A 21,063-nucleotide genomic window follows, 5' to 3' on the forward strand; every position below is an offset into this window, starting at 1 on the left:
TAGGAATTCTAAGAAACCAAAAAAATCAGTGCAGTTCTAAAAGGTTCAGTCCACCATCTTTATTCAAAATGGTGTCTAACTGTAACTTAACACAGACAAGAATTTGCTTCTTCATCTCAGGTACCATGATGCACAATTTGGTTCTGGTATCTTAAGAGGTCTCCAAAAATATGGAGAACAAAGACATATTTCCCCCCAAAATATATAGTAGAATACCCAAACAAAACATTAAATAGATATTTATTTATTTATTACACTTATACCTGCCTTTCTTTCATCAGAGAATCCAAGGAGGCATAAATGTGGTTCCCAGGCAGTCTCCCATCCAGGCACTGACCAGACCTAGACCTGCTTAGCTTCAGCAGTAGTGCTACAGACTTCACATGCCTTTATAACATAGCCTGGGACCATGGCCTTATTTGCACATCATGATAAGCAAAACTATAGCTTACCAGGACCACATAAATGTGCTGGCTCCCAGAGTGGAGCTGGCACCCACTGTGTTCTTTCCTGGTCCTTTTAGCTCAGCACAACAGCTCAGCCAAGGCTTGGCTAAGTGTGCATTCCAAACCTGGGATCGTGGTTAAGTGATCACCTCTTTAGCCACAAACTGCAACTAAGAATAGATTGTGGTTAAGGAGAAGAGAGTTTAACCACGATACTGGATTCAGACAACACATTAAGCCAAACCTTGGTTTATCTGTCACATTGCCCTGAGGTAAGGAACAGGAGGAGGAGCAAAGCAGCTTCAATCTCCTCCCAGTAAGCCAACATGTATGCACTAAACCATGGTTGGGCTTAGAGTTACATGCAAATGTGGCCTATAGCTGGCTCCAGAACAGCTCCGATTTTTTTGCAGCATGTTTATCTGGCTCATTGCTTGGCCCTGATACTTAACGCTGAATGATGGCCCACAAGGAGCCACAATTTGACATAATGCATTTGGGTGCCTCATATCACCTGCATCGGCCTGCCTTCTTTTGGAGTTAGAATTCCACCTCTGGGAGCTACATAGCCATAACTTTGCCATGGCTCTGACCACCTGTTGGGAGTCACGTAGGTCTTGTTCATCTGAGAAAAAAACAAAAGAGCCTGATGAATGACAGACTCCACAGCCAACACTCCTTTGACAACCCAGGTTTTTGCAAGTGGCCCATCACTGGAGCCAACGATGCAAAAATCACTTCCAGGAGCCAACAAAGGAGGAGAAACATGTTTGTCCAAATTCAAGCTTCATGCAACTTCTCTTTTCACTCTAGTTTCCATTTGTCCACTGGGTTGTTCCCTAATCCAAACTTCTCTTTTCTGTGCTTTTTCCTTCAAGCCCCACTAAAATCCTGGTCCTCTATGCCCAGAGTATCCTCTACTCTACCCACATTTGCAGCTTGGGGGTACTCCTGCATCCCATATTGTTACTGGAGGCTCAGGTGGCCTCAGTAGCTAGGAGTGCCTTTTTCCAGCTCCGGCTGGTTCACCAGCTTCGACCCCTTCTGGACAGAAATGATTTGGCCACAGTACTCTGTGCTCTGGTAACTTCCAGATTGGATTATTGCAATGTGCTCTATGTAGGTCTGTCCTTGAAGATGACTCAGATGCTTCAACTGGTCCAAAACACAGCTGCTAGATTACTAGCTGGGGTTGCTTTTAGATCTCATATAACTCCTGTTTCAAAACAGCTGCATTGGTTACTAGTGTTTCCGAGCCCAGTTCAAGGTGCTCATGCTGGTATTTAAATCACTAAACAATTTCAGTCCCAAATATCTGAAAGACCACCTCCTACCCTACAGACCCTCTCGGGTGCTGAGATTAGCAGAGGGGGCCCCTTTAGTAGTCCCATCATGTTTAGAAGCTTTGGGGCTGGTGGCCCAGGAGAGAGGATTCTCTGTGGTGGCCCCTACGTTGTGAAACTCCCTCCGCACTAGGGTTGCCAAGTCAGAAGCATCCCAAAACCTGAGATTTGAGGGGCGGGCCCTAGTGATGTCATGGGGCGGGCCCGAGTGATGTCACGGGGTGGGCCTGAGTGATGTCATTAAGCATGATAAATTAAGCATCATTCACAGTTGCTTGGAGCATACAATTAAAAAAAATATCTGATTGGAAATTAAGATAGAAATCTTAGCTAAAAGATGAAACCTGGGTAGGGAACATTTAATCTAGCCTACTTGCTTTCAGCAAGAAGGGTTAAGTGCCTTCAGGCCAGGGCAGTCACCAGAAGGCCACTGCAGAGACAAAGGAGCCTAGTGCTGTGGAGATGTTAGATGGGAGCTTTGGGGAGTAAAGATGGAGGCTCCTGAAGGCTGCAATTCTAAACACACTTACTAAGGGATTAAGCCCCATAGAACTCAACAGGACTGACTTCTAAGTAGATATAGTTTGGACTGTGCTGTTGGTAAACCTTGACTAGGGTTCTTCTGCAAAGACATCCATATCCAAGCAGGGTTGGCAACCCCCTGCCTGGAATACCCTGCCCTTATCTTTTAACGTGGCTGCTCCAAACGTTTTTACAGATTTGACCCTTTACTTCAGAAAGAGGTCTGAAAACTGAGTAAGAGTAAGAAGTATCTTTTAAAATTGTTCTTTTCAATTCACTCTTGAATGAACATCATACCTAGGGCAGATCCACACCATTCATTTAAAGCACATTCAACACCCATTTGAAGCACATGAATCCCACCACAGAATCATGGGAACTACAGCTTGTTAAGAGTGGTGAGAACTGTAACTGTGAGGGGGAAATGACACTTCCCAGAATTCTTTAGGGGAAGTCATGCGCTTTAAATGCGAGTTGGATGTGCTTTACACATATTGTGTGAATCCACTTGATAAATTTTGCCTGCATGTAAATTGTTTTAATTAATTTTTCAAAATGGAAATGAGCTATAAACTGTAGTGGGTGACCATGGGCTACTCACCATCACTCAGCCTATCTGCCCCTCAGGATGAAAACAATGGAGAACCATGACTACCCCAAAGCATACTTAAAATGTAAAGGAAGTATTGTACAACCATAGTATGAAATCGGATACTTATAGGGACACAGCATGACAAAACTGGGTGGAAGTAACGAGTGGGGTACCACAGGGCTCGGTCCTGGGCCCAGTGCTCTTCAACATTTTTATTAACTACTTGGATGAGGAGGTATAGAGCATGCTTATCAAATTTGCAGATGATACAAAATTGGGGGGCATAGCTAATACCGTGGAAGACAGAAAGAAAATTCAAAGGGACCTTGATAGGCTGGAGCATTGGGCTGAAAACAACAGAATGAAATTCAACAGGGATAAATGCAAAGTTCTACACTTAGGAAAAAGAAACCAAATGCACAGTTATAAGATGGGGAATACTTGGCTCAGCAGTACGACATGCGAGAAGGATCTTGGGATTTTCGTTGATCACAAGCTGAATATGAGCCAACAGTGTGATGTGGCTGCAAAAAAGGCAAATGCTATATCAGGCTGCATTAACAGAAGTATAGTTTCCAAATCATGTGAAGTATTAGTTCCCCTATATTCAGCACTGGTTAGGCCTCATCTTGAGTGCTGCGTCCAGTTCTGGTCTCCACACTTCAAGAAGGATGCAGACAAACTGGAACAGGTTCAGAGGAGGGCAACAAGGATGATCAGGGGACTGGAAACAAAGCCCTATGAGGAGAGACTGAAGGAACTGGGCATGTTTAACCTGGAGAAGAGAAGACTGAGATATGATAGCACTCTTCAAGTACTTGAAAGGTTGCTACACAGAGGAAGGCCGGGATCTCTTCTCGATCGTCCCAGAGTGCAGGACACAGAATAATGGGCTCAAGTTGCAAGAAGCCAGATTTCAACTGGACATCAGGAAAAGCTTCCTAACTGTTAGAGCCATATGACAATGGAACCAATTACTAGAGAGGTAGTGGGCTCTCCAACACTGGAGGCGTTCAAGAGGCAGCTGGACAGCCATCTGTCGGGAATGCTTTGATTTGGATTCCTGCATTGAGCAGGGGGTTGGACTTGATGGCCTTATAGGCCCCTTCCAACTCTACTATTCTATGATTCTATGAAAATATTTATATAAGCATGACTATCAAATATGTTTATTATTTATACAACCTGTAAAGATATTTATAGTGCAATCCTATGTTTGTTTACTCAGAAGCAAGTCCCAATGTATTCAATGGGCTTTACTCAACCAGGGAAAACTGTACCCTGAAGTGATAAGGAACTTGTTCTTTTAACAAGTCTTTTAAGTTGAGACCTTATCCCAGTCTGCGTCTGTGTTGGAATTGCTTTTTAATATGTTTTTAAACCTTTTCTTAAAAAAAATTTTTTAAAGCTTTTAAAAATGTTTTTAAAGATGTTTTGTTTCAATATATTTTAAAGTCTGTTTTTATGATTTTTAAAGTGTTTTTAGTGCTTTTGTTTGCCGCCCTGGGCTCCTACTGGGAGGAAGGGCGGGATATAAATCAAATAATAAATAAATAAAAATAAATAAATAAACTTCATTCATTTTTTGAAAAAATCAGTATTAGTATTAGTTTCCTACATAATAAAAACTGTGATAAACCCTGCCTAATTTCTTTAAAAATAGGGTTGGAGGGAGAGAGAAAGATTTACAAGTCTGCGCTATGTTTACTCACAAGTCCCATTAATTTACAGCACAATCCTAACCATGTCTACTCAAAAGTAAGTCCTAATGGAGTTCGATGGGGTTTACTCCAGGTACATGCTTTACTCCCAGAAATTGCTTTACTCCCAGAAAAGCAAATATTGGATTAAATACTTTTATATTTCATAGCCCAGGGTCTGACTCTTGGACAGAAGAGGAAAAAAAGCGTTAAGCCATATTACTTACGCAAACTGCAAAAATCTTAAAGCCACCATTTTCTGACGTTCAGCCTAGGCATGCCTGGATCAACAAGTCACAACTCTGGCTTCATTGGCTACAATCCTGAAAGGGCAGGGTTACAGCCAGAGCTTTGAAAAGTTACTTTTTTAAACTACAACTGCCATCAGCCCCAGCCAGCATGGCCACTGGATTGGGCTGATGGGAGTTGTAGCTAGAGCACGGATCTGTAAAAAAAAAAAAAAAAGTCATGCGGAGGGGCGGTTGACATTTTGGTGTATATCTCGGGAACCAGACCACTTAGAAACTTACTTTTTTTTTTAAACTGAAGCTGAGAGTCCGGAGATTAAGGGGTGCTAGCCGGAGAGCCCCCCCAAAACCGGAGATTACACCACAAGGAGGCAATTCTGGCCAGAGGTGAGAAAGGCAAGGGTGGGGCAGGAGACTCCGGCCGTTTGCCGGAGATCTGGCAACCCTACTCCGCACCAAGGTGCATCTGGCAACCTCACTGTATGGCTTTAGCAAATGTTGAAGATGTATCTCTTTACCATGGCCTTTGACATCTGAGATATATATATTTTAGGACCCACCCTATTTTGTGATACTGGTGGTTTTTAAATGTTTTTAACACTGTATTTTAAGGTTATTGTAACCCACTCTGGGACCTCTGGGTGAAGGGCAGGCAATAAATGCTAATGCTAATAATGCTAACCATAGTAGTAGTAGTAATAGTAATAATAATATATGAATGACCACAGGTTAGTCACCCTTACGTTAAGCACAGAGGAATCAGAGTCTCTGGTCAATCCACTGTTGCAGTTCAAAAGCAGAGGGCTTGGTTAATAGGCAATAAATAAGTACAAATAAGCACTTTACGTGGGGCTGCCCTTGAAGACGATTTGGAAACTGCAGCTTGTGCAGAATGCGGCGGCCAGATTAATAACCGGGACCAAACGGTCGGAACATGTGACACCTATTCTGGCCCGCTTGCACTGGCTGCCTATATGTTTCCGGGCCCGATTCAAGGTGCTGGTTTTAACCTATAAAGCCTTACATGGCATGGGCCCACAATACCTGATGGAACGTCTCTCCCGATATGAACCTACCCGTACACTACGCTCAACATCGAAGGCCCTCCTCCGGGTGCCTACTCAGAAAGACGCCCGGAAGGCAACTACAAGAAAGAGGGCCTTCTCGATAGTGGCCCCCGAACTATGGAACACCCTTCCTGACGAGGTACGCCTGACGCCTACTTTATTATCTTTTCGGCGCCAGGTGAAAACCTTCCTCTTTGCCCAGGCATTTTAATATTTTAATATTTCTATCTTTTAGTATTTGTATTAATGTTGTAAAGATAGTTATATGTTTTATCTTTTCTGAATTTTTTACTTTTGATTTGTATTTAATATGGGTTTTTATGTTAATTTTGTCTTTGTTGTATGTATAAATTGTTGTCTTGATGATTAGGTGGTTTTAAAATTAACTGTTTATATATTTATATTTGATGTACACCGCCCAGAGAGCCTCGCTATGGGCAGTATAAAAATTAAATTAAATAAATAAAATAATAAAATAAATAAAACAAAGACGCTCTGGCAGCCGTCTTGCCCTTCGGGCCTACTCTAAAGCTACAATTCTAAACACAGTTACTAAGGAATAAGACTGCAGTCCTAACTCCACTTACGTGAAACTAAGCCTAGGGTTGCCATATTCCAGTTCCAGAAATCCGGGCAGGTTAATTTGCATATTGTGTAAAGTATTTGCATATTATGCAAATTATTTGCAAATTATTTGCATATTATGCAAATATTTGCATATTAATATTTGGATTGTCCAGTTGTTTTGTTTTTGTGCCCAGGAATTACCACCAAAAGCTGGGGAAAGATGTGAGAAATCTTTTTTTTAAAAGCAACATTTTCAGCCTTAAATGCCTAGACTCTAGTTTCCAACACTATGGAGTATTGATTGATTGATTAAGAGAATTTATACCCTGCCCTTTTGCTGTTAAAAACAGAGCTCAGCACAGCTTACAAATATAATAAAAACAATAAAAATACACAATCACTATAAAAACATAATAAAAACACAAAATAGCGACAAACATAAAGTAAGTCAGGGCAGCAGTATGGTTAACCATATACGATATATTTCAAAGATGTGGTGGGTGGAGAAAAACAAGAGGCCAAAATGTTAGGAAAAGGAGTCTTTCACACCACATGCTCAGTTGTAAATACTGTTGCAACAAGTTTTACAAGTTCCTCCAGTATTCCACTGGTGCAGGCACTCAGACATTCAAAGTATCTGTATGTTTCTTAGGTTTTATAAAAGCAGAGCTTTGCTTAACTCAAAATTTCTTCTCCCTTTGATCAACCACATCTACACAGGTTCCACCTCCATACTCAAAATGAAACTGGGCCTGGAAGTGTGCAACGACCCCACACATACCTTGCTAATTAGATTATCAATGCCAGGATGTCTGTCTTATCGACTACTCTCCTGCTCCCCCCCCCCCCCGGGCATCATGAAAGACCCAGTCCTGGGCTCAGAAACAAAATAAATATCGGTCCTCTTCAAAGTATTGATAAGCCTCTTGTTTTAATTGAAATAATAATTATAAATTCTTGTTCTTATCACTAATGGGAGTTAATTATCTTACATATGCTGCTGTTGCTTCTATGGCTGTAACGGAGTGAGGTTAAAGATAAGTGAAATGCAAATAGGGAAAAAAAACACAGAAGGCAGTAACACTTTCCTAAATGTAATACCATACCAACCACAACAAGATTCCTATGAGTAAGGCAAAAAACTAAGCATCTCACAACCAGTCAGGATTCCTAACCAAAAACCAAAATATGATAAATGAAGAAATATTTATATAAGCATGACTATCAAATATATTTATTATTTACACAAACTGTAAAGATATTTATAGTGCAATCCTAGGTTTATTTATTCAGAAGCAAGTCCCAGTGTATTCAGTGGGGCTTACTCAAACAGGGACAGAAATGCAACCTCAAGTGATAAGCAACTTCATTCACACAACCCAAAATTCCGAATCATGCCACTTTACGCTGTTTTGCAACTGTTTATACTTGTTTTTATGGTTATTGGATTTTAAATGGCTTTATTTCTTGTTGTGAGCTGCCTTGGTTTCCAATCCTACCTCACAGGGGTGTTGGAAAGACTCCATACACACACACGCACACACTGCAGATGTATAAATACATACAGCCCATATAATAGTTTATTGTCAAACCAGTTGGTCATTGCAGAAAAATCAGTATTAGTTTTAAAAAAATCAGTATTACTTTTGTACAGAATAAAAACTGTAATACCTAAGGAAGCCCTGCCTACTTGCTTTAAAATAGGACTGGAGAAGGGGGCAGAAAGAGTTAGAACACAAACACAATTCTTTTTTACATTCACTCCAAAGTCCCATTGATTTTGAGCATATTCATAACCATGTCTACTCAAAAGTAAGTCCTATTGAATTCAATGAGATTTACTCTGGGCATATGGGATTAGCATTGCTTTTACAAAAAGCAAGCATTGGGAAGGTTTTCAAAACACTGCCCAAGATCTGACTCCTGCACACAAGAGGAAAAAAAACTGAAATGTATATACTTACCCAATTTATGAGATTTTCAGATAAACGGGGTGAAACCACCATTTTGTTTTCTAGACACAGCCTCAGGTCAATGAAACTGAAACACAATCCCTGATTGGCTGCAATCCTGAACGGGCGGGGTTAAAGCTAGGAAGTGCTGTACTACTGTATACAGTACTGTTTAAAGAAAGATTTAACAGTTGGGGGGGCGGCTGACGTTTTTATGTATATCTCGAGAACCGGACCACCTAGAAACTTAATTTTTTTTAAATTAAAGCTCAGAATCCGGGCCACCTAAGGGGCTAGCCGGGCGCCGGGTGGCATGCATAGATTCCGGGTAAACCCCGGCTAACCAGGCAATATGGCAACCCTAAGTAAGCCCCACTGAATTAAATAGGATTTAACATGGTTAGGGTTGCACCAAGAGTTGATTTACTCACAGGGACCAACTTCTAAATGAACACGCTTTGGATTCTCCTCCACGGCTGAGAAACGGGCATTCTATTTCTTCCCAATGTGGGAAATAGAACAGTTCCAGGTTTCCCACTCCTTGCTAACAGAGAGACATAAATTCCCAGAATAAAGGGGATCAGGAAGCTAAACTCTGCAGTCTCCTGAAGCAGAGGGTGGGTTTGGGTTCAGGCTGCATGCACAGGCCTCCCCACAGTCTCTCCTGAACACCCAGGTCTTCAGCAAGGCCCCTTCCTGGAGCAACTTCTCCTTTATCACTGCCTCAAGCATCCCATACACTGTGTATGTTCCCCGTGACATACCGTCCTGCCCAAGGCCTCTTGTCTTCTACATCCTCCCGCTAGAGAGGCCCACATTTTATATCAAGAAGTAGGGTTGCCAGGTTCAATCCTTGAGACTGATCCTGTATCTTTAGGAGAAGAGAAAGTCAGCCAAGTGCAGGTGTTCTGGCAACTCTGTAATGGGAAAAACCACCAGGTGGAATTCTCCTTTCCCCTTGCACAACTTTTAAAGATACAAAAGACGGTTGCCAGGCCCATCCTCCAAGAGGTCTTTTGTATCTTTAAAAGTTCTGCAGGGGGGAGGGAGAATTCCACCTGGTGGTTTTTCCCATTACAGTGTTGCAAGAACACCTGTACTTGGCTGACTTTCTTTTCTCCTAAAGATACAGGATCAGTCTCAGCGATTGAACCTGGCAACCCTATCAAGAAGGCATAAATCTGTGGTTAGAAGGTTGCTTTCTGGGAGGGCTACTGAAAAGTGGGTGAGGAATATAGCATTTTTTTTAAAGGGATGAATACAATAAACAACACTTTATTTTTTGCCAAGAACCCATTCTTATTTCTATAGCAAATAAAGCATTCCAAGCCCAAAGCTACTGAAGCATAAGAAACCCATGTGTTAGGCATGAACCCATTACATGGAACAGCACTGCTGAGCTCCGGGGTAGGAGAGAGAGCAAGGGTACACATAAATATTTTTTAAAAAATAAGGATTGTAGAGTTGAAAATCCACCCTATCCTTGCGACTGTAATTTGTTTTAAACTGTTTTTAGTATTGTATTTCCCATAAGCATCTGATTGGCTGCTATGTGAACAGGATGCAGGACTAGATGGACCACTGGCCTGATCCAGCAGGCTCTCCTTATATTCTTATGTTCTGATTTTTAAATTGCTGTAACCCACCCTGGGATCTTATGGTGAAGGGTGGGTGATGGTGGTAATCATCATCATCATCATCATCCATAACTCTTGAGTTAATAGGTAGACCAACATCTCAGCCATCACACACCCCCAAAGTATCCAACTCCCCAAGTTCTGCTTCCATATAGATGCTGCTTTTCCCACCTGAAGGTGGGTGGAAGAGAACGAAGCCACAACTGGGGCCAACCGAGATTTGGACAAGGCCAAATTCCCCGTGTGAATCATCTGATCGGGTCATTGCTAAACTTTGCAAGTGCTTCTCCCATTTGCCACCCAAAATGGAAATCAGCAGGGGTCTACCCTCACCGGCCTTGCAACTGTTCCCTGTCCAGATTGCAAAATTGACCAGGTAAAGACCAGGTGCAAACAACCAGGGGCGTCACTACCGGGGTGAGGAGGGTGCGGATCGCACCCAGGTGACAACATGAGGGGGGTGACACCCAGAGCCGCCCCGTCCCGCACCGTTGCCTGGCAAAAGAGCCGAGAAGTGCTCCGGGTTGGCGTAGGAGCAGCCAACTCCTCCTCGGAGGTGGGCAGGCGAGACCGAAAGCAGACACCCGCTCGCTGGCGGTGAAGCCAAGACGGGCCTTCCACAGTCACACAGGGCCAGCCACCCCCGTCCATACACCTGGGAGGGCACGCGCCAGAGGTCCGCACCACCCCCCCGCACTCCTGCTAGTGACGCCGCTGCAAACAGCTTCCCTTTATGTCCATGCTAGGATTCAACTTTTTTTTTTTAATGTTTTGCCTCAGTTACCTGAGGCTTCTCTTCTCTTTTCGGGGGTGGGAAGGAGTACTTGTAATACCAAACGGGCTATAATGCCAGCTGGCAACAAGTCCCAGCCTCCCTGTCTATTCTCGAGAAACTCGAAAGCCTTTAAACATTGAAGAACTCAGGATATAACCGCTCTTCTTCCTTTACAGGCCCCCTGGCTGTTGCCATGGAGATAGAACCATGGTACAAGCCGCCGCCCCCAGCAGTTTTTTTTTTAAAAAACAGGAGCCATTCTACTGGAAAATATGGCGACACCTGTCCTGAAACTGGGTTCTCCACAAACAAGAAGAGATGAGGAACTGATGGCCCTCAAGCAGGGGCTGAGAAATGTTTTCAGCTTGAGGGCCACATTCCCTTCCTGGTAACCTTCTGAGGGGCCTGATGCCAAAGCAGGCAAAGTGATGTATATAGAAGTCGGCTAGCTTCTACATACACACAGCTCGCTATCCTCTATCCAGGCAAAACCACTCAAGGCAGGGCAAGTGAAGGGTGTGGCTGGGGAGATTCCTGAGGGCCAGAAAGAGAGAATTGGAGGGCCGCATTTCACCTTCGGGACTGAGGTTCCCCAAGTATGGAAAGAGTTCCGATGTGAGAGAGAGGCAGAACGCCAACTTTTTGATTTCTCTACAGGGCAGGTGAAATCTCTCCTCTGCGTTAATTTCCGGTGGAGCAGTTGGGCTAATCTGTTACAGCAAAGGCATTTTTGGAAAAGGTGGCAGATGCTTGCGGCAGACTAGAGGCTGCTTTGTCAGATGAAGGAAAGGCTCTCCTCGGTTGGTATATGTAATTTATATAATTTATTTACACCTTGCTTAATGCCAAAATAGGCTCCTAAGTGATTTACGAAGTATTAAAAAGTATACCGAGTTGTGTGGCGTTGGGGGCCTGAGAAAGAGCCTGTTTCAGTGGCAGCTCCTTGTACCTGGAACACCATCCCCACTGAGGTGCATAAGAACATAAGAAGAGCCTGCTGGATCAGGCCAGTGGCCCATCTAGTCCAGCATCCTGTTCTCACAGTGGCCAACCAGGTGCCTGGGGGAAGCCCGCAAGCAGGACCTGAGTGCAAGAACACTCTCCCCTCCTGAGGCTTCCGGCAACTGGTTTTCAGAAGCATGCTGCCTCTGACTAGGGTGGCACAGCACAGCCATCATGGCTAGTAGCCATTGATAGCCCTGTCCTCCATGAATTTCTCTAATCTTCTTTTAAAGCCATCCAAGCTGGTGGCCATTACTGTGTCTTGTGGGAGCAAATTCCATAGTTTAACTATGCGCTGAGTAAAGAAGTACTTCCTTTTGTCTGTCCTGAATCTTCCAACATTCAGCTTCTTTGAATGTCCACGAGTTCTAGTATTATGAGAGAGGGAGAAGAACTTTTCTCTATCCACTTTCTCAATGCCATGCATAATTCTATGCATCTGGCCCCATCTCTTAGGAAGCTAATTAAGAAGCATCTTTTTTGGCAGGCGTTTGGAGGAGAAGAGACCTAACTAATTGCTGCTGCTGTTTCTACTGGTAATGGTTCTTTTGTGATCTGTTAGGCGTTTTTAAGGACTGTGTTATGTATTTTTTATCTATTTGCCTGTTGTAAACTTTTTTCAGTGCAATCTGTTATTAGGCAATTGTGCATAAATTCCACCCTAAGTGGCAAAGAATTTACTACTCACAACACCCCAACACTCCTTAAAGCTCTTTTGTATTGTCTCCAAAGACAGTGACAACTGGGCTAGGCCCTCCTGCCCCAAAATCACAAAATTCTAGCACAAGTCTGCTAGTGAAAGAAGGATTTCTCTCTGCATGTAACACTGTCCCCTGCTGGTTAAATGCACACATAAACATTCTTTGTGTGGAAATCCTCAAAAAGAAGTAGGAAAGTATTCTCCTCCCAAAAGTTCTACCTTCAGGGAATCCTTTCTTCATAAGGCGACCAATCTCTTTAAGAATTCCTCCATACGTGCCACTACACCTCTACACTGCAGAAGTGCACTGAGCACAGAGATGGAGAATCCATGGCCTTTGGAATGATGTTGGACTCCATCACTCCCAGCCAGCATGGCCAATGGTCAGGGATGATGAGAGCTGTAGTCCAATTGCATGCGGAAGGCCATAGATTCCCTATCCCTGGGTTAGAGTGATGAAGGACAAGAACTGATACGATCCATTTTCAGATCACTGCTCAGCCTTGAATTCCAGTGGGTGGCCATGTCCCAGTCACCATCTCTCAGCCCAACCGACTTCACTGGGCTTGTTGCGAGGACAGAATTGAGAAAGGGAGAACCACATACAACCCCTGACTTGCAGGAAAAGCAAACAGAGCTTGGAAAAGTTACATTTTTTGGACTACAACTCCCATCAGCCCACTCCAGTGGCCATGCTGGCTGGGGCTGATGGGAGTTGTAGTATAAAAAAAGTAACTTTTCCAAGCTCTGAAAGCAAGTTATACATGAATTCAATGCATAACAAATGTTCAAGAGTTCACAGTCAGTCCACAGAGGGCACTACATGTTGCTGTCCCACATGAAGACAGCATGACCTAAATACATGCACACATACATATCACTGTCTTTGTAGCTTCATGTTACACAAGTGACACTATTTTCAGAGAAGCAGGTCAGTCTGCTAGCTAAGAAACTCCTTATCCATACAGCTGCAACGCCGAACTGGTTAACCGATGAAAATAAACGTTTAAATCAGCCGACGTAGCCCTAATTAACCAGGCAGCACTTACTAAATAAATATATAATATACATTATTATTAAAACAAGTACTTATAAAAGCTGCACATGGCAAAGTCAGCCTTAAATGAGGTCTCCCCCTCATCTCTCACACTTAGGAGATGCTCTTCTAAGATACCATATGCGCAGACCATCCAAAAACAACAAAAACAGTACACATCTTGCTTCAGAACTGTTTTTACCCATAGGCAAATTTAACGAAAAGCTCAGTTTTTCAACTAGCACTCATACAATTAATCAAGTAAACTGTCATTAATTTAACTGTCCAACTTTTTTTTAAAATCGACTAACACACGTGTGTTAAATTTTTATTACATTTGTATCCCACCCTACCTTCAGATAAATCAGGGGCATATACGATCCCTGCCCCTCCAATTTTATCTTCAGAACTCCCCTGTGAGGTTAGGCTGAGGACAGTGGTTGACTCAGAGTTACCTAGTGAGCTCTGTGGCTGAGTGAGGATCTGAAAACTGGTCTTCCTAGCATTAGTCTGATGCTCTAACCCAACCATCCCCAAGCTGGTGCCCTCCAGATGTTTTGGACTGCGGCTCCCTGATTGGCCATGCTGGCTGAGAACTGATGGGAGTTGTAGTCTGAAACACTGGAGGGTACTAGCATGAGGAAGGCTGCTCAACACTTGATTACTGTAACATACTTTATGCGAGGCTACCCTTGTATCTGGTCTGGAAGCTGCAGCTTGTGCAGAATGCAGCAGCCAGACTGATCACGGAAACAGGCTACTAGCAACATGCTACCCCTTTGCTGAGAGAACTGTACTGGCTCCCAATTTGCTACCAGGCCAGGTTCAAGGTTCTTGTGTTAATTCACAAAGCCCTGAACAACTTGGGCCCAAAGTACCTTAAGGACCACTTGATCCCTTATGCTTCACCTCGACCCCAGAGATCCTCTGATGGGGCACTTCTTGTGGTTCCTCATGTCCCTAAGGTTTGGTCGGCCTTTGCTAGGGACTGAGCCTTTAGTATGGCAGGCCCTGCCCTGTGGAACTCCCTCCAATAGAGGTTGAGCAGGAACCATTCCTGCCTTTTTTTTTTTTAAGATGTCTCCTCAAAACTGTGTTACTCAGACAGGCGTTTACAACATGAATTTCTTTTTACTGATGTTCTTACTTTTTACAGATTTTTATTTATTTATCTCATAGTCAAGAAATAGTCAAGAAATCAGAAGACGGCTAGGACTGGGGAGGGCAGCTGAGAGAGAACTAGAAAAGGTCCTCAAATGCAAAGATGTATCACTGAACACTAAAGTCAGGATCATTCAGACCATGGTATTTCCGATCTCTAAGTATGGATGTGAAAGTTGGACAGTGAAAAAAGCAGGTAAGAGAAAAATCAACTCATTTGAAATGTGGTGTTGGAGGAGAGCTTTGTGCATACCATGGACTGCAAAAAAGACAAATAATTGGGTGTTAGAACAAATAAAACCAGAACTATAACTTGAAGCGAAAATGATGAAACTGAGGTTGTCATACTTGGGACGCATAATGAGAAGACGTGATTCATTAGAAAAGGCAATAATGCTGGGGAAAACAGAAGGGAGTAGAAAAAGAGGAAGGCCAAACAAGAGATGGATTGATTCCATAAAGGAAGCCACAGACCTGAACTTACAAGATCTGAACAGGGTGGTTTATGACAGATGCTCTTGGAGGTCGCCAATTCATAGGGTCACCATAAGTCATAGTCGACTTGGAGGCACATAACAACAACATTTCTCTCATTGTAATTTTGTATGCTGTATACCACCGTGCTGTATTTTTTTGTGAAAGTGTGGTCTATAAATATTTCAATAATTAAATTAATTAAATAACCATTTGACTCTCCATTAGGTTTCCATTACCCCCCCCCAAATAATTCCCTTTTAGTTTAGCAGCAACCGGGGAAACCTACCAACATCACATCCTCAACTTTTGTCTCCCTCAGCATAACAGATCAGATACCCCCTAGGCAGCAGATCTGAGGTGTCAAGTTGCAACCTTTTTGCTCAGATTCATAGAATCAAGAACCCCCATCTATCTATTTTAACGTATTTAGTCAAATACAAGGACTGGAGGATTGAGAAAGAGGGAAAACACTTCAAGGGACACAAAACATACTTTTAAACACACTCACAGTGTCAATCCTCAGTGCCATTATCTGTCACATGGCACATTTCCTACATCTTATTTTGTTCATTGATCGGTCTTTTTCCACAGAAAAATAAGTCTGACAAAAGTTACATAAATACTAACCAATCAGTTTTTTAAAAATGGTGTAATCCATAATAACTTTTGGTAAACAGTAATGCAATGAAAGCTCGTTATAATATGGGGGTCAGGGAACAAAGGATATAACTGTTACAGGGCTTCTGCGTTATAACGAAAGCTGTACTCAGAATTCAAAGTCGACTGTAAGCACTTTGATAGCACCTTATCTTAAATATCTATAGGCAGGCCGGGTTACTCAGTGGCAAGGGGAATGAACTGTGTATCATACAATCCAGCACTGAACCTAGAATCTGAAAACTTATTCTAAGGTCGAGTTTGAAGCCTGCACTAGAACCAAACTTCGATCAATTTTCTTAAAAAATCCTAGTTATTCAAACACAAAAGAATGAGTACAGTCCCGCCTCCTAAGCAGAGCTTCTATGCTGTTAACATCTAAATAACAGGCAACTATTAATTTGATCAAGCTTCTGCCATCACTGCATCTTCAAAGCCAGGAAAGGTTCAGCTGTTTAAAGGCATAGAATCAATCTATCTATCAATCTATCTATCTCATATAGCATCAAATTATGGAGGCAGACTCACAAAATCTAGAGTACACTTTGGCCAAACTTCCAAACTGACTAGGTCTGTCAACAGCATAGGAAGCACGAAGCCTGATATCCTGAAGAATCTGCCAAATCATTCTGCTCTACGGGGGTGGTGGGAAGGTTCAAATATGAAATTTCTGTAGAACAGTCATTTCATCTGCCAGCTCCATTTCACCCACAGCTGCTACAGCTGTCCTTATTTTATTTAATATATGTACTCATAACCAGTAACTAAATGTTGCTGGATTTTTATTACAGCTATGCTCAATTTGAAAAATTGTCTGTATTGTCTACAGTGCAATAGGCAAGGGCATCCACAGCTCAGTGGTAAAGCACCTGCTTTCAGTGGCTGCTGGTGGCTCCATGTCAGTGGGGCAGTAGAATCCACTCCAGGCCCTAGTCAAAACTTTCAAGGAGCTGTCCAAGGTGCTGAAAACCTTAGATAGTGTCATGCCTCCCTTGGAGGACCCAACAGATGAAGGGGAATGGGAGAAAGGACCAGCAGAGAGATAGCTCAAGACACTTCACCTTCAGACAAGGAGCAAGGAATCCTGTCAGATTCAGAAAACAACCAGGAAGCTACGCTGATCCCAGCAGACAGGAGACGCCAATGGGTGTTGGAACAATGGAGGCAGTCGGCCTGTTTAAGAATCATAAGCTCTCAAAAAGGGGAAGGCTGATTGCAAACTCCTGGCCCCAGACACTGAGCTTAAAAGGCTCTTCCTGGAAACGACGACCTTTCATGTCTCCTTGTAGCCAGGCCAGCTTGTGATCCTGTGTCTTTGACCCTGCCCTGCCTAATTGGATCTCAGGTACCTTGACTTTGGACTCCCCCAGGACTTGTCTGTTCTACACTCTTGGCTCTTCCCACCCAGTATGTTACTGCTGCCATAAGCTATTTCACTCGGTCAGCAAAGACTGACAAGACAGCTCTTTGAAAGTTCTGACAAAAACCTGGAGTGGATTCCACTGCCCCACTGACATGGAGCCACCAGCTGTGATGGCCTGCTTTGCATGCAGAAGCTCCTAGGTTCAGTCCCTGGCATCTCCACTGAAAAGGATCGGGTAGCAGATGTTGGGTTTAAATGAATCATGGAAGAAATAAAGTTGATTTCGGTTTATTTGCCCCTAACCTGAACCCCATCCCAGGAAGCTTTGCTGAAAGAACTTTGATCCCGAATGCAAGCTGAAACTACCCTTTTCACATGCTCAGTGTGTTTTAACAGATATGTGCCAAAGGACGAAACCCTTTGTTCCCTCAAGGATATGTTTTACATTTGTTTTGCGTGATGTCTGTGTTTTAAAATCCTCTTCCTGGTTGAGATCTCTGGCTCCAGCCGTTATCTCAAGGCTGTAAAATCTAATTTACAAAGGGGCAGCATGCCCTGGGCAATTTCGCCTATCTCCCCTTCCTCTCCTTCTCCCCCTTCTCATGACCTTTTTGCCACCATGTAGTTTCTTTACGCTTTATGGAGTTCATCCCCCTGACCTGTAGCCCCTCCTCGAGGGTATATAATCTGAACCCCTTTCAATAAACGGGGTTCCCATTTTCTGGAAGGCATCTGGCTGGACAGGGTTGGGTCCCCTTTGTCAAAGGTTCTTTGTTGTCGTTTATTTCCTGGGTCTCTGGCAGTGGGTTCATGTGACTCAGCTCCGCACTCTTCCTGGGGTGAACATGAGGTGAGTAAGGTTAAGTGGACAGCTCAGAATTTTAGTTTTGACCTAACACAGGTATTGTGAAAAGACCCCTATGCCAGAGGGAGGCCTTGGAGCGCTGCTGCCAGTCGGAGAGCTTAGATGGAAAATTAATCTGCCCTGTGCTGTTAATTAGGCAAATTCTTCTGTTCCTTACACAGCAGTCTAGCTGCTGAGGCACTGAAAGGGGAAGCTCAGCAGCCAGAGCATCTGGTTTGCGTGCAGAAGGCCTCAGGTTCAATCCCCGCCATCTGCAGGCAGGGCTGGTTCTAAACCCTGCCTGAAACCCTGGAGAGCTGCTGCCAGCCAGAGTAGTCGGTACTGAGCTAGATAGGCAAATGGTCTGACTCAGTATAAGGTAGCCACCTATGTTGCGAAAGGACTTTGCAACAGATTCAGCATATAAGAGAGGACAAGGGAAACTCAGCCAGACCAAACACGTGTCTGGAAAAAGAAGGAGAAAAAGGCCTGACGCAGGCAAGAAAACTGGTCAGGGGCTTGGAGACCCAATGATAGGAGAAAGGATTGATGTTCATTGCCTGGAGAAGAGGCACTTAAAAGAGGCGACAGGTCAGTCGTCTTCAAAAACCTGAAGGGCTGCCACATAGATGATGCAGCAACTCTGATTTCTGGTGGTCCAGAAGGCAGGACCAGCACCCTATGAATTCAAAGCTACAGAAAAGGGATTTTGATTAAATATGAGGAAGAACTTCCTGGTAGTAGAAGCTGTTTGACAGCAGAACAGACTGCCTGGAGGATTATTAAGACCCAGGCTCCCAAATGTCATTTGGCTTCGGTGTGTGACTCAGCCGTTTTGCAAGTGACAGGCACTCTGGTGCAAGTGCCCGGGAAGTGATCCTTCTGCTGTTGCAGTCTCCCTTTCTATTCCCAAATGCTTGGGGAATGGCTGTGGCTTACCAGCAGTCATGGAGAAATCACTCTGTGCATGTCCAGAGGTACCTTCCACAGGTTCCAGGACTGAGCCCTAGACCAACATTTGTCACCTTTGCATTCAGGTCCTTCCTCTAATGTAGGCTGTACGAAATAATCCCCATCTTTGTCCTCACACTAACCCTGCAAGGTAGGTGAGGCCAAGAGACAACAGTCACATCCATAAACTTAAATTGGATTATATCTACTTAAGGGAGGGAGTCACAGCTTAGTGGCAGTCCTCCTGCTTTCCAGGCGGGGTAATATCTAGCATATCCAGGTTTTGGCTTTTTTAAAGCATCCTAGGGAACAAATGGTGGGAAAAACCAGGGCCACTTGCTGCCAATCAAAGTAAAAGGCTATATAGACCATTCAGTGGTGCTGTCAGGGATGGACTTTAGGGCAGGCGTCCAGGGCTCCACTTGACACAACGGGCAGAGGGGCCCGCAAACACAACAGGGTCAGCTTGCCATGCTTTGAAGTAAGTGATGCAATATCCTTGACCATCTAAAGCAGGCTTGGGGCACAAGACCAGGAAGTCCAGAGGTCAAGGCTGAAATCCTCACCCCACTTACCTGGGAGTAAGCCCCACTGCACTGAGAACGTAGGAAGCAGCCTTATACAGAGTGAGCCCATTGGCCCATCTAGCTCAGTACTGTCCACACTGACTGGCAGCAGCTCTCCAGGCTTTCAGGCGGAGGCCTGAATTCAACCAGGGTTCCTTCCGAGTAGCTATGGCTGGGATCGCACTGCGAAATTACTTAACCGCATCACTGGGACCTTCCTGTAGGATCTGAACTCGGGTCTCTCCGCTCCCGGCGCAACCCCGCTACATCCCACCGCTGGGCTTCCGCTCTGCCTCAAATTACTCAGGGTCCGTTTAGAGTTGGATCTCCAAAAAAGGACAGGCAGGTTCTGGGATCTGGTTGCAAAGCCCCGCAGACGAAAGCAGCACCGCCTTGCGCTTGCGTCAGGAAGCAACGCAGCAAGAAGGAGAGATGCAAATAATAATTGTTAGGAACAGGCAGGTGTCAAGGGCTGGTCTTGGGGAGCAGGGCGGAGAGGAACAGGCCCCCCCCTTTCCCACCAGCGATGGGGCAAAGAAATAATAATCAGGGGAAGGCGACCGCTGTGGGAAGGATGCTCCGTCCCCAGTATGTACGGCCGGGCCGGAGGCAGCCGCGGGCTCCGCAGTGCTTACCTGCAGACAAAAGCCGGGCGCGACAGCCTCGCTCCGAAGCAGACGCGGCGTCGGCGTCTAGAAGCCTCTCCGGGACAAGGTCGGCGGTGGGCGGGGCATTTCCTCGGGTGCATCACCAGGCCACGCCCCCGCCCACCTATGCAGCTGATAATCTTGTCCCTAGCAGCTTGCTTCTCCGTCAGGGCAAAGGGAACGCGGAGAGCAAAAAGGCGACATCCTCATCCTCAGCCAAGCGCTTTGATTAGCCAAGGGAAAGAGCTGTATAGCGCAGCAGCGTTGCTTGCAAAAGGTGGCAGGCTCCGTTCCCGGCATCGCCAGACAGGACAGGGAGAGACCTCTGGCTCAAACCCCTGGAGACCTGCTACCTGTCAGTGTAAACGCTGAGCTAGGTGGAGCAATGGTCTAACAGGGTAGAAGGCAGCTCCCGATGTTCCTATTTAATTCAGCTCTTTCATTCAAAACCCAAGGACTAGGACCTCTTAATTTGTTTTTAAGGGAAAGTCTCTAACTCCGTGGCGGAGTACATGCTTTTCTTGCAAAAGGTCTCAGGTTCAATCCTCTGCATCTCCAGGTAGAGCTGGGAAAGAGCTCTTTCTGCCAGGATACAATGGAGAGCTGCTGCCAGTCAGTGCAGGCAGTACTGAGCTAGATAGACGACTGGTCTTATTCAATATAAAGCAGCTTCCAATCTATCTATGCTCAGAAAGGCAGGCAGCTGCTAAAGGCTGCAGTTCTATGCATTTCTGCCAGGGAATACATTCTGCTGAATTCTTATTTTAAAGCCCTGTTTAAACAGAGCAGGAGCAGTTTCTACAGAAGAGT

The 21,063-nt window shown here is 44.4% G+C and overlaps 1 protein-coding gene across 4 annotated transcripts in view; it reads right to left on the reverse strand.

Annotated features, from left to right (window-relative positions):
* The window catches only part of ABCB9 (ATP binding cassette subfamily B member 9), a 52,242-nt gene extending 31,829 nt beyond the window's left edge, over positions 1-20,413 (reverse strand). For 3 of the 4 annotated variants that reach the window (XM_061602865.1, XM_061602864.1, XM_061602862.1), the window contains exon 1: positions 20,242-20,413. The gene's annotated coding sequence lies outside the window, so the exon portion shown is untranslated. Of the gene's footprint in view, positions 1-960; positions 1,072-20,241 lie in introns of all 4 variants that reach the window. The other variant, XM_061602863.1, reaches the window with a different exon arrangement.
* Positions 20,414-21,063: the final 650 nt, after the last annotated feature.

Source organism: Rhineura floridana, chromosome 19, assembly GCF_030035675.1.
Source record: "Rhineura floridana isolate rRhiFlo1 chromosome 19, rRhiFlo1.hap2, whole genome shotgun sequence".
Classification (NCBI taxonomy): Eukaryota; Metazoa; Chordata; class Lepidosauria; order Squamata; family Rhineuridae; genus Rhineura; species Rhineura floridana.